The following is a 14,972-nucleotide window of genomic DNA, read 5'->3' on the forward strand; positions in this document are numbered from 1 at the left end:
TTTTACAACACACTTGCATCGCACATGGTTAAGCCAGTACCTCCACCCTTTGCTCGCGCTTGGGCGGTCGTGGTGATTTCAGTGCACTTGCATCGCGCACACGGTTGAGCCAGTACCCCCACCCTTTGCTTGCACTTGCGCGGTCGTGGTGATTTCAGTGCACTTGCATCGCACACGGTTGAGCCAGTACCTCCACCTTAATTTGCTCGCGCTTGCGCGGTCGTGATGATTCGCATTGCACTTGTATCGCACACGGTTTAGATATTATACCCCATGTCCGTTGAGGATCATCAGAGTCTTTGCAGCAAAAAATAACATTAGGGAGGGTCAAAAGACAGCCACACCAGCATGTGGCCCAAATATATATGAGTGAAAAGGGTGGAATGTGATGTTCAAAATTCCAATGCACAACTTTGACCCCGCGGGCCCACGGTTGGGCGCGTCATTGAGGATCGATGAGAGGGGCCAGAAGTCAAGAACCACCTTGAAGTGGCCAAATATATGTACGAATATTGGGGATGTTTAAAACTTTAAATACACAATGCATAACTTTGGTGGCACCTGCCTCGCAAACCCGAAAGCACCCTAACAACCACCTAGCTAGGATATATATAATGACATAATGTTGTACCTAGATAGGATGCTTGGCCCACCACCTCCCACTTCGTGTCAGCGGGGCGGATGCACGTAATGATCGATACTTTGGTCATACATGCATGTTGCCATGACCTACCATAAGATGGACCAATGAATCTTTCGTTTGGTCAAATGACAGTTGTTGTTGTCGATAAACCGCTTGGGCCAATAGATTGAACCATCATAAACATCACACGAGAGGGACTACAAAACCAGCACCTCTTGCATGCGGCCCAAAATGATGTACGTTGGGAATGGGTGATGTGTGTTTTCTATATAGAATAATGTACAATTTAGATGTGGTGCCTACCTCTCGATACAGACAACAACCATGAAGGCAAGGTAGTTAAGGACGAGATACGTACGCAGGGTTTGATGTAGGTCAAACCCAGCAATCCGAGCATCTGGGAGGGAATCCTGACAATGCATGAGCTCGAGCTTTGGTTGACCGACATTTCACGGTGACTGGCCCTAACATGAACTAGGAGGAATCCATTCATGGCCAACACATACCCCTCATTATCGGTCAAAGGGATGATATATATACACTCGAGGAGCCCACAGATATTCGTGTCGTCACAAAAAACCGCATAAGGGAGACGTGGTCGACTAGAAGACCCTGTATACACTGCATGCGGCCCGAAAATATGTATGGCTATGGTGTATGATGTGTTTAAATCCCAAATGCACAACTTCGATGGGCCACGCCAAGTACATTACAAACCGAACACCATACCCGACTCCAAGCCTGGTTTAATACCTATGATGTCAGTTTCCCAACTTTGAGGTGGCAGGGGGTCATCCCACGCATGCGCTCAAACTTAATTTTGTCTAGCATGGGACACATCTATATATATATATATATATCTATACATCTATACACATATATAGTCTGCGAATAACTATGAAAGTTGCTCGTTGGATGAAGCCAATCCGATGGTACATAGATGGCAAATCTGAGCACTACTGGCCATTGGATATCATCTACATTCTACCAGATTCTGCCACATGTACAATCTAGAAGACTCCATGGTTGACCTTAAGCATAATGCACAAACCTCTAAACAGAAGCACTTCTCCTTTGTTCTCTAGAATCTTTCATATCTTAATTGCCTAAACCTTTTTTTCTAAATGAATTGTCACCTTTTGTTTTTACCTTTACAATGCACAATTCCATGAATCTTAAAATAGTTTTTTACAAAACTAATGGATTTTGGATGAGATGAACTATAAGAATTAAACGAACATCTACATCATGCATATCTGGGAGAAGAGGCGGGAAACCGATGAGAGGAGTGGCGAGAAACGGTAGCCTGTTTTGAATGAAAACCTAGTAGAGAAGGAAGCGTGAGCTACACGACGCATGTGCACAATGCTTACCCATGTACTGCATGTGCTATCGAAAGGGCTCACGGTTGACGTTCAATCCGGGAGCATCCAACGGTGCACACGTACGATCCGTGGGGTTTGGGTTCTGGCCAGTCAGAACGCATGACTCAGATCACGCGCGCAGCAGGGGGATATCATACGGAAACCAACATTCGGTGGAAACCGGTGAAAACCATGAGAAACAGATGTTTTGAAGTTTAAAAAAATGCGGGATGTTAAGACGATGATGTTTTATTGGCACACAAAATTTCAAGTTGAAACACATTAAGAGATGTGAGCTATGAAAAAGACAAAATCAGTGTTGAATAGTGCCGAATAGTAATGTCACTATTCAGGGCAGAATTTTTCTTTTTCATAGCTCACATCTCGTAATGTTTTTCAACTTGAAATTTTGTGTCACAATAAAACATCACCTTCTTAACATCCCACATTTTTTCAGATTTTTATGAAACTTTAAAATATGGTTTCCACGAAGTTTTCATTGAATATCGGCTTTCGTCAGTGAACCATGTGCTATTTGAAAACATTTCATGAGAAGAATCTAGGTTTTTAAATCCCCATAAATCCAAAACTAAGCTAAAAATCGTGAAACCTGCCATGTTGTCATGACATCGCACTTATATGTCGAGGAATTGTTTTCGTCCATTGTGACGCAAGTTTTATTACACGCCTCTTACAAACTAGAGCTTCTCTCAAAGAAGCCTCGTGGTTCCGATAGGGAAACGTGTCCCTCTTGTGGGCGAAACGTAATCACTGCCTCTTTTCACCTTGTATTTTCTTCTATGGGCAACATGGAACGACAGGATATCCGTGCTGAAATTTAAACTTATTCAAGGTTTGTTTGGCCTTTTTATACACTAATTGAGTTTCCTAGACATTTAATGTCCATAATTCAAATCTGAACTACAAATACATGCTCCAGTTCACCAAAATGGCTAGAAAAATTATACATGTGTCCTTGGGTGAATGGTTAGGTCCCATGCCAGGAATGGGAACAAATTACAACTGTACTGGTGTCATGGCTCATACTCAAACATTTCGAATCTCGGTTTTTAAGTCCCCATAAGTCCTAAACTCACTAGAAAGTCATGAAAGGTGGCATGGTGTCACGCCATGGCACATATACGTCGTGATAAAAACATTGTCCAATTTGGGCCAAGCTTTATTACAAACCTCTTACAAAAACTGGAGCTTCTCTCAAAGAAGCCTCGTGGATCTAATAAGGAGACATGTTCCCCTTGTGGGCGAAACGTAATCACTGCCTCTTTTTGCCTTGTATTTTCTTCCACGGGCAACATGGAACCACATGATATCTGTGCTGAAATTTAAACTTATTCAGGGTTCGTTTGGCCTTTTTGTACACTAATTGAGTTTCCTAGGTTTAATGTCCATAATTCAAATATGAACTACAAATACATGCTCTAGTTCACCAAAATGGCTAGAAAAATTATACATGTGTCCTTGGGTGCATATTTAGGTCTCACACCAGGAATGGGAACAAATTACAATCGTACTGGTGTCCTGGCTCTTCCTGAAATATTTCGAATCTCGGTTTTTAAGTCAACATAAATCCTAAACTCACCAGAAAGTCATCAAAGGTGGCAAGGTGTCATGTCATGGCACATATATGTCGTGGTAAAACATTGCCAATTTGGGCCAAGCTTTATTACAAACCTCTTACAAACCGGAGCCAGTCGCAAGAACCCTCGTGGTTTCGATAGGGAAACGTGTCCCCTTGTGGACCAAACAATAATCACTCCCTCTTCTAGCCTTGTATTTTCTTCTAAACACGACACGGAACAACTGGAGATTCACGCTGAACTTTGAAATTATTCAGGGTTCGTTTGACCTTTTTTATTCATCAATTGAGTTTTCTAGGCATTTATTGTCCATCATTCAAATCCGAACTACAAATACATGCTCCAGTGCACCAAAATGGCTAGAAAAAACGTACATGTTTCCTTGGGGTGCATGTTTAGGTCCAATGGAACGAATGGGAATGAATTCAACCGTCTCGCCGTCCTGGCCTGGCGACAAACATTGCGAATCTCGGTTTTTAAATGTCTGTAAATCCAAAACTCACCAGGAAAACATGAAACTTGGCATGGTGTCACTACATGGTATATATAATTGTCCAATTTGGGCGAAGCTATATTACAAGCCGTTTACAAACCAGAGCCTGTCGCAACCCTCATGGTTCCGGTAGGGAAACATGCCCCTCTTGTGGGCGAAACGATAATCGATGCCTCTTCTCACCTTGAACTTTGTTTTCTACATGCAACATAGAATAACAGGAGTGTTGGGCTGAAATTTGAAACTGTTCAGGGTTCGTTTGGCCATTGTATATATATATATATATTACTAATTACTAAGTTTTCTATGCATTTAATGCAGTCCATTATTCAAATTTGAACTACAACCACATGCTCCAGTGAAGCAAAATGGGTGGGAAATCGTACATGTGTCATTGGGTGCATGTTTAGGTCTCATTTAAGGAATGAGAATGAATTACAAACTTGTCATCGTCCTGAAACAATGAGAATCTCGGTTTTTAAATCCTAGTAAATAAAAAAGTCACCCAAAAAACATGAAACTTGGCATGGTTTCATGACATGGCACATATATGCCCTGGTAAAAAAATCGTCGAGTTTGAGAAGAGGCGCACACATTAGTAGCCAATGAAGTCCTTTTTGAAACAAAAAGCTGACACGTTAATATCGCAAACTGTTATTGTTGGGGATATTACTACTGGAGGTAAACCGGCCTTATGTAGCCGGGTTGACTCCTTGAAGATTAGAAGCCCATAAAGATGCAAGGATGATGGCGCTTCATGGAGGCCCAAGGCCCAAAGGCGGGTTAAAGCCTGTAAATGTAAACCGGCTTAGTCATGTAACTTGTATTGTAAGATAGGAAGGATAGAGACCGGACTGGATACGTTTATGATCCGGCTTCGGGACTCTGTAAACCGGCGGGCGTCAACCTATGTATATAAAGGGACGACCCGACAGCGGTTTAGAGTCGGACAACAAGTCGAGAAGCCAAACAAAGCGGATTCGCTCCCTGGCCTTCGAAACCCTAGCAATACCAATCACAACTAGACGTAGGCTTTTACCTTCCTCGAAGGGGCTGAACTAGTATAAAATTCCCCGTGTCCCCTTGTCCGGTTTAACCCCTTTAAGCTAACCCGTAGCGATGGCTCCATGACTAAGTCCTTTCACAAGGACATCTGCCGTGACAAACCCACGACAGTTGGCACCCACTTTGGGGCCATCGCACGATGGTTTTGAGTTCTTGAATGGCAGCTTCAATGGAATTAAGGGATACGCTGTGGGCCGGATGACGAAGAGTCATCACGGCAAGCTCTACATCAACAACGCAGGATGGGGTCCCGAGGCCGATTCAATCGAATACGGGTACCGGGTCCCCTTTGGCGGGATTCACGTCTTCATCGACAAGATCGGCGAACTGGCCCCTGAGCCGGACATCTGCACTGACATCATCGAAATGGCTCGGCGTGCAAGTTCTTCACCGGTTCAGCCTGAGGCAAGGCATGTTTTCATGGGTGTCATCCATGGATCAAGATACGAGGACGGGCCGGTGTCCGATGGAGAGACCGTGGCCTGTTCTGATGACGAGTCTTCTGGAGAGACTGAATCACTTTACCAGTTGCAGGACGGCCGGATTGATGGAGGATCCGAGGGCAACAGTATTCCGGATTCCCCTGATCTGCCAAACCGGGCCGCCATCTTCATGGCCGGCACACAATCAGCGCCTCATTCATCTACCGCCGCAGCAATGCTCTCCGGTTTAACAACGGCCACACCAGCCGGGGCAGGAAGCTCAGCGCCGCCTCCAGCCCAAGTCATGTCTGATTTGTTCGACACTTTGGCAATGTTGATGGCTGCAGAGGTAGATGCAGCAGCCAGGGATCAACACAATGCGGAGATTGCAAAAGTGAAAGATTAGATAGCCCAGGCTAAAGCGGACCTGGCGACAGAGAATGCTAGGATGGCTACAGAGCGGGCTGAATTGGAAGCACATGCCTACCGGATTAGGCTGGATCAGAATGCTTTAGAGGAAGTCATGAGAAGAAGGTACCGATTGCGCCTCCCGTCGGTTTATGAGCCATAGAATCTCTTCAACACACTAGGAGCAGGAGCTAGTAACCAACCCATACTAAACCGGGCGGAGGCGCCGGGAACAGGGGCGTCGGTTCAACCACGCACGATGGACCCGCCTCGCCAGAACAAGGTTGTGCCACAGTACGTACCAACACCTCCTGGGCATTATTCCAACCTGTTGGACAACATTGTGGCCGCCGCTTCACGCCTAGCGGCCCTTCCAACCGACGACAAGTCACTAGTTGCAGTGGAAGCACGTCGGGTCAGGGATCTCCTTCAAACAACACTAAATCAACAGCAGGCATACTCACACAGCCGAGAGAGGATTCACTTGTAACATCCCAAAATTCTAAATTTTGGAATGTTATAATAAATAGATAGATTTGACTGATTGTTTGATTGATTATCTGAAAGTGAGTGAATTCGAAACTTTTTGAAAGTTAAATGAGAGGGAATAAAAGGACTTTCCCAAACTTTCATTTGCTTTCTGATCTCCATGAATTCAAATTCTTTTCAAATACAAAACCCTTGAGCGAAGATGATATGACTTCTTCCATTTAAATTAAATGAAAGGGTATTTGAAAATAATTGGATTTCATTTGGAAATATTTCAATTCATAAACTTCATGCAGCTCAATGATTTTCATGAGAGAAGATAAAAGGACTTCTTCAAATTATATGAAATATGAGTTGGGAGTTTCAAAGAATTAAATTCAAAGTTCTTTTGAATTTATTTTCAATTTGGAGTTATTTGAGTTTTATTCAAATTATTTTTCTCAAAAAATAAAATATATGGAAATTAGGGTAAAATGATTCCCTACAATAGAAAATTGGAGAAAAATTAATTTGAAATCATTTTGGTATTTTTAAAATGATTTTTGCTGGATTTTAATAGACCAGTAGCACTCTTTGAATTATTTGATTTTGTGTGTATTTTATTTATTGCTAGAAAAATGTCCATGTTGTTGGAAATCTTTTTCTGAAAATTTCGATATATTATATGCCTATATAATATTTTTAGTTATTTTGTTTTTGTTATTTTAGTTCTCTCAAAAAAATATGTTTAAAAAAAATTATTTCCCCGACTGGGCCGGCCCAGCCCAGCACCCCGTCCGCCTCGCCCTCCAGCTCGGGACGGAGACCGCCGCCGCGACCGCTGCCACCTTGACATTCGTACCGTGCCCGGACTCCCCTCGCCGCCTCTCTCCTCCCTCCTATAAAATCCGGAGCCCCGGGCCTCTTCTCTCTCTCTCCTCTCCCTGCAACCGCCACCTCCCGCCGCTGCTGGCTGCCTGCGCCGCCGACGCACATCGCCGCCGCCGCCGCTAGCTGCTGCTGCTTTGCCGCCTCTGCCGCGACGCCGCAGCTGCGCCTCGCCGCCTTGCCGCGCCGCACTGCCGCTGCCGCGTAGCCTCCGTCCTCGCCGCCTCGCTGCCGCACCAGATCCTCCGACGCCGGAGCTCGCCGGACTCGCCGGAGTCCGCAACCTCGCCGGAGAGTCTCCGGTTTTTCACCGAAGAACCGCCCCGAACCGGTATAAAACAGCCCTCGGTTCGCCGGTTTTCTTTTAGGTTTAGGTTTTCTTCGGTTTTGCTTAAGAACCCGTTTTTTTAAATCTAGTTATTTTGCGAACGTTCATTGTTTAGATCTCCTTAGCGAACGGTTTTCGTCGGTTTAGGTTCTGTAGCGAGCGTTCGCTCGATAGATTTTTCCTTTTTCTTATTATTTCGGCCAGGGACCTATATGTGAGGATTTTCTTTTACAGATTAGTCCCTGATTTTCAAATGACTATAACTTTTTACTCGTTAGTCCAAATCCAACGAAACAAATGCCCACTTCTTCGTTATGATCTCCTCTATCCAGATAAACAACTTAAACATGTTTTTGAAAAGTTTAAAAATTTGAATTAGATCAGATTTGAATTCAAACTTCGTTTGATCATAACTTGAGTTTCGTAGCTCCGTTTGAGTTGATTCTTTTTGCAAATCGAAGCTCTTGACCTAAACCTTCTAATAAGGCCAAATTCACATAATTTTGGTACTGTTAGAAATTGTTTTATGTTGCAAGAGCTATTTGCTTGGTTTTGATGTTTCCAAATCGTCTTCTTCGTTCTTTCTGATCTTCTGAGTGATTGCTTATGTGTGGTTACTATTGTTTGCTTACGATAGATTGACCGGAGTGTGACGAGTAGATCTATCAAGAGTTTTGAGTGCGAATCATCTTCATCAACATTGCAGGCAAGTTCACACTTTGATCATACCTCTTTCATACCCAGTTTTTATTGCATTAGATCAAACCTCAAACATTGCATGATTAGGATCTAATTAAATTGTGGGTATTGGGAAGTAGTTGATGAGGTAGGAACCTATTGCCCTGCATTCAAACCTTGGGAGTTACTATTACGTTATGCTTATATTGCCATGCTATGCTCGTAGACGTGGATTGGGTTTGAGAGAATTTCATGACAGATGTGAGAGATTATTGTTAACTAAGGTTTAACTTAAGGCATACTCACACAGCCGGGAGAGGATTCATTCCACTCCCCGTCCAAGCCGGAGTTATAGCAGACATGTGGAGGACGAACCGGCCGTGTCCAGTAGTGCACGTCGCCGGAATTCGCCACGAGAAAACAACCCGGCCGGGGGAGGCGCTAATGCGCAGGATGTTGTGGACCACGGCCGCACACGACGGGAGGCCGAGTTGGCAGCTCGACACGGAGCACGACAACACACTCCGGTTCACCCTACGGACTCAGTGGATCCAGGTGTGGTGTTCAGTTCCTTAGGGGTACCGTGTCTCACCCCCGCTTTGTGTAATGTGAGACTACCCAAGGACTTCAAGGGACCTCGTAAGGTACCAAATTACACTTCCGATTTGCAACCAGAGGCGTGGGTGGAGAGCTATGAGATGGCAATGGAGATGTTAGATGTGGATGAGGCAGTGTGTGCTAAATATTTCACCATGATGTTGGAAGGAACAACTCGTACTTGGTTGAAGAGCTTGCCAACTAACTCTATCGGATCATGGGCCGAATTGAAGCACAGGTTTATCCAGAATTTCAAAGATACTTGTAAGCAGCCAATGTCGATCGTGGATCTGGCCGCTTACGTCCAAGAGGAAGGGGAGTCCACGACCCATTGGGTTAAACGGGTCTCAGCGATTTGCACTCATCAGATCGTATCAATGCAGACACCGCGGTGTTAACATTAGAGGGCAATTGTCGTTTTAAGCCGCTCAAACAGAAATTAGGACGGCTCAAACGTCACTGCAACGACATGTCAACGCTCATGGCCGCTTTGGTTAAATACGCCGACTCAGATAATACCAAGGACCCGGATTCGGAGGAGGACAAACCGGAGAAAGGGAAAAAGAACGGCAACGCCAAGGGTCAACAGCATAATCTGGCAGGCCATGGTAACGGTGGTAAGCGCAAGGCCGACAGTAGCTTGGACTTTGTTGCAAATACCGATGCGCAGGAGAATGGCCAGCGCCGTAAGGGCAAGCAGCCCCAGAGGGGTGGAGGTTCAGGCCCCAATTTGGAGCGCTTGTTAAATCAGCCCTGTCCAAAGCATGGATCGAAGGAGAAGCCAGCATCACATCTTTGGAAGGACTATTATATCATGCGGGATTTCAAGAATTCCAATATGTTCCAATATGTTCCCGGCAGTTCAGGAGGAGGTTTCCATGGGCCGGGTTACGGAGGTGATGGTTCCGGTTCAGGGTTTCAAGCCAACCAAACCGGACACATCAATCAAGGGCACCAAGGCAACCAGGAAGGTTACAACCATAAGGGGAATCAGCAGCAGCAACAATCGGGTTATCGGAGCAATCCCAAACAGCTAAACAACGGGCAGTATCATGTCTTCACTACTAGTTTGTGTAAACGTGATCAGAAGCTTCACAAAAGGGCAGTAAACTCTGTTGAACCGGCAGTACCTCAGTATTTACACTGGTCTGAGCAACCTATTCTGTGGAGTAGAGAGGATCACCCACCCGGGTTGATAATCCATGTCACTTGGCCCTGGTGGTAGCCTGTCAAGTTGGGGGATACAAGTTTACCAAAGTACTCATGGATGGGGGAAGTAGTATCAACATTTTATATTATGATACATTCCACCGTATGGGGTTGACAGATAAGAATCTTAAACCGTCGAATACGGTCTTTCATGGTGTGGTGCCTGGAAAGTCTGCATATCCTGTTGGCAAGATAGCTTTGGAGGTAGCTTTTGGAGATGACTATGATTCAAGGTCAGAAACATTGACATTTGAGGTGGTAAAGATCAAAAGTCCGTACCACACCTTGTTTGGGCGGCCGGCCTATGCTAAATTCATGGAGAGGCCGTGTTATGTTTATCTACAGCTTAAAATGCCAGGTCATAAGGGGACTATCACAGTACATGGAAGAAGATTGCTTTGGAGTGTGAGGAAGGTGATGCAGCTTATGCTGAGTCGGTTTGTGCCACGGAAGAGTTGAAATTCTACAAGGAGCAAGTTGATCTGGAAGACATGACCTCTTTGAAAAAGCCAACTACAGAACATGATCCGGCGTTGAAGTTCAAATCGGCTACAGATACTAAGATGGTTGACTTTGTTCCTGACGATTCATCCAAATAGTTCAGCATCAGCGCTAACCTGGATCCCAAATAGGAAAGCACGCTCATCGAGTTCATCCATGAGAATGGGGACATCTTTGCATGGAAACCTTCTGACATGCTAGGTGTACCGAGGGAACTCGCTAAGAACACACTCAATATTGATCCTAAGTTTAAACCGGTCCGGCAGTTCCTCCGCCGCTTCAATGAAGAGAGATGGAAGGCTATCGGGAAGAGGTAGCCCGTCTGTTGGCCAGAGGGTTTATTGTCAAGGTTTTTCATCCAGAATGGTTAGCTAATCCGGTGTTGGTTCTTAAGAAAAACGGCACTTGGCGCATGTGTGTGGATTACACAGATTTAAACAAGGCTTGCCCTGCAGACCCCTTTGCTCTCCCTCGCATTGATCAGATAATCGATGGTGCGGCAGGTTGTGACCGTTTGTGTTTTCTGGATGCTTACTCTGGTTATCATCATATCAAAATGGCGGTTAAGGACCAGGAGAAAACAACTTTCATAAATCCCTTTGGAGCCTTCTGCTATGTCTCCATGCCTTTTGGACTCAAGAGTGCCCAGGCAACTTACGAGCGATGTGTTTAGAATTGCCTTCATAAACAAATCGGGCGCAATGTTCATGCATATGTGGATGATATTGTGGTAAAATCCAGAAAGGAGGAGACATTGATAGATGATTTAAGAGAAACCTTTGACATTCTCCTGATTTATAAGATGATGCTCAATCCGGAGAAGTGTGTCTTTGGTGTCCCGGCAGGAAAGCACTTAGGTTTCTCTGGTGTCAAACAAAGGCATTCAGGCTAATCCAGAAAAATTGCAGCAATTACGTCCTTGGCTAAACCGGCGTGTATCAACGATGTTCAACGTCTGGCCGGCCGGATTATAGCCTTGAGCCGGTTTATCAGTCGCCTTGGAGAGAAGGCCATCCCCTTATATCAGATGCTCAAGAAAACAGATAACTTTGTTTGGAGTGAGGCAGCTGATAAAGCGTTTGAGGATCTGAAGAGGCAGCTAGCTAAACCGCCCATGCTCGCAGCACCAATTGATAAAGAGCCATTATTATTATATGTGGCTGCTAATGCCCGGGCTGTTAGCGTAGCCATTGTAGTAGAGCGCAAGGAGCTTGGCAAGGAATATCCGGTTCAACGGCCGGTTTATTATATCAGCGAGGTGCTCATTGAGTCAAAACAGAGGTATCCGCATTGGCAGAAGCTGGTGTATGGAGTGTTTATGGCAAGCCGGAAGCTTAAACATTATTTTCAGGGCCATCCCATCTCAGTGGTCAGTTCAGCTCCTCTGGGCGACATCATTCAAAATAGAGAAGCAACTGGCCGGGTTGCCAAGTGGGTTATTGAACTTGGACCTCACGGGCTCAAATATATACCCCGCACAGCGATTAAATCCCAGGCACTCGTGGACTTCATCAATGATTGGACGGAGTTACAGGCACCTGAAGAGAAACCAGATAATACATATTGGACTATTCATTTTGATGGGTCCAGACAGTTGGAGGGCTCGGGGGCTGGAGTCATACTAACTTCCCCACGAGGTGACAAGTTTTGTTATGTCCTCCGTTTAATGTTCCCTTGTACTAACAATGCAGCTGAATATGAGGATTTGCTCCACGGTCTTCGGATGGCTAAGGAGATGAATTTGAGCCGGGTTAAGTGCTTTGGTGATTCAGATCTAGTGGCTCAGCAGGTGTCTGGCACTTGGGATTCTAAAGACCCACTCATGGCTGCATATCGGCGAGAGGTGGACATGGTGGCTAGTCATTTTAAGGGTTATCAGGTGGACCATATAGACCGGCGGAAGAATGAAGCAGCGGACACTTTAAGTCTTCTTGGTTCCCAGCGTAAACCGGTCCCGCCCAACATCTTTCTTGATGTGTTGCATAATCCGTCAGTCAAAGTGCCAACCAAAGAAGAATTGGCTATTCCTGATCCGGAGGCTCAGTTGGTAGCAGCTCTGCATGCCATACCAGATTGGACAATCCCGTATCTGGCTTACATGAACCGGGCGAGTTACCAGATGATGAAACGTTGGCCAGACAGGTAATCCGGCGTTCCAAATCCATGACCATACTCAATGGGGAGTTACATCATTACAGTGTTTCAGGAGCAATTCAGCGTTGTGTTTCTCCTCAAGAGGGTTGTGAGATTTTGCGCGAAATCCATGAAGGGGACTGCGGTCACCACGCCGGTTCAAAGTCTTTGGTGGCTAAAGCTTTTCGCCATGGTTTTTACTGGTTGATGGCGCATGCTGATGCGGAAGATTTAGTCAAGAGATGTGATGGATGTCAAAAATTTGCCCGCCGTGCGCATGTTCCGGCTCAAGAGTTGCGGATGATTCCAATTACGTGGTCATTTGCAACTTGGGGGCTTGATATGGTTGGACCCTTCAAGCGTTCTAAGGACAAAAAGACCCACCTATTAGTAGCAGTTGATAAATTCACTAAATGGGTGGAGCCAGAGCCAGTCAATAAGTGTGATGCAGCCACGGCAGTTCAATTCATCAAGAAGGTGATATTCCGGTTTGGCTTTCCACACAACATTATAACAAATAATGGTACTAATCTGTCAAAAGGGGAGATGGAAGAATTCTGTCAACGTGAGCACATCCGGCTATAGTGTCGGTGGCTCACCCCCAATCTAATGGTCAAGTAGAGAGGGCAAATCAAGAAATTCTATGGGGTATCAAACCAAGGGTTATGGTTCCCTTAAAGCAGACGCCGGGTTGTTGGGTTGAGGAGCTACCTTCTGTGTTATGGAGCATCAACACCATAGCCAATAGGTCTACGGGTTACACACCTTTCTTCATGGTCTATGGAGCGGAGGCGGTTCTTCCTAGTGACATCCGTCACGATTCGCCCCGTGTGGCAGCTTATGTTGAAGCTGATAATGACAAGGCACGTCAGGATTCTCTAGACCTGTTGGATGAAGAGCGTGATCTTGCAGCAACACGATCGGCGATTTGTCAACAAGATCTCCGACATTATCACAGCCGTCGGGGTTAAAACCAGAACCTTTCAAGAAGGTGATTTGGTGCTCCGGCTCATCCAGGATCAGACTGATATGCACAAGTTATCCCCACGTTGGGAAGGACCCTTCGTGGTCAGCAAAAATCTGCACAACGGGTCTTACTACCTCATTGATGTTCGAGAGCATAAAGAATCACGTCAATCGGAGGAGGAGACCAAGCGGCCATGGAACGTAGCTCTTCTTTGGCCTTACTATACTTGAGCCATAGGCTCTTCCTATGTACATATTTATGATAATGTATATATTATAATAAACCAAAGCCTCCATTAAAGTGGGGTCTCTGTTCTTTTTACATCATGTGTGTGCTCGCAAGAGTTTCTACTGACAAAGCGGAGTTTTTTGTTAAACCGGTCTCTACAGCCGCGCGGATATAAAGAATATCACTAGGGGGCTTGGTCATATCTGAACCATAGCTGCACCTCTTGGTCGGTTTGAAACGACAAAGGGATATCACTAGGGGGCTTGGTTGTTATCACACTACAGCTACACCTCTTGATAGGCGTTTAGCCAGAAAGGAAATTATGCGGGGCCAAAGAGAGTGTTGCACAAAGCACAAACTCAAACATGGGCACCCACTGAGCACAACTCACATAGTTACTTGGGGGCTCTTTGTGCAAAGCAACAAAGAGTTTGAAAGGACCCTTGTAATTGGCTATCAAGCCACGGCTTGGAAGCCTGGTGTACTCACCTAAAAACCCGGGTTAACCTGCCTTCATCAAGTAAGCCACTCCTATCCAGGTAATCCTGGTATGACCCATCGAACGTTTGACAAGTCAATCTTTTACAGACCCTGAACTTGTCAAAGTTAAAACAATGATTGGTTAATTGGAGGCCCATCTTAAAAGGCTTTGTTAAACGGTTTAACTCAGAGGCCTGGCAACCCATGAAAAGCCTCGATTTGGAGCCTGGCAGCTCGTAAAAAGCCTTGCATATTTTCCTGTTTGAATTTTGTTTGTTGAAAATCATAAGTATTTTTTTTGATAAACTGGTGTCCTTGACCTGGCTTGCTTCTCAACTACAAGTTGTTGGCACATGATCAGTTATAAATCGATGTTTATTGACCCAGTCTGGTTTGACTAAATCACCAGTGTTATAAAGAAAGCTCGGTAGTTATCCCGGTCCGGTTTAAACCGGTAATACAGAGATAAGGTTATCAACGTTCCGGATTGGTATTAACACCT

This window comes from Triticum aestivum, chromosome 1A (assembly GCF_018294505.1).
Source record: "Triticum aestivum cultivar Chinese Spring chromosome 1A, IWGSC CS RefSeq v2.1, whole genome shotgun sequence".
In the NCBI taxonomy this organism is placed as follows: Eukaryota; Viridiplantae; Streptophyta; class Magnoliopsida; order Poales; family Poaceae; genus Triticum; species Triticum aestivum.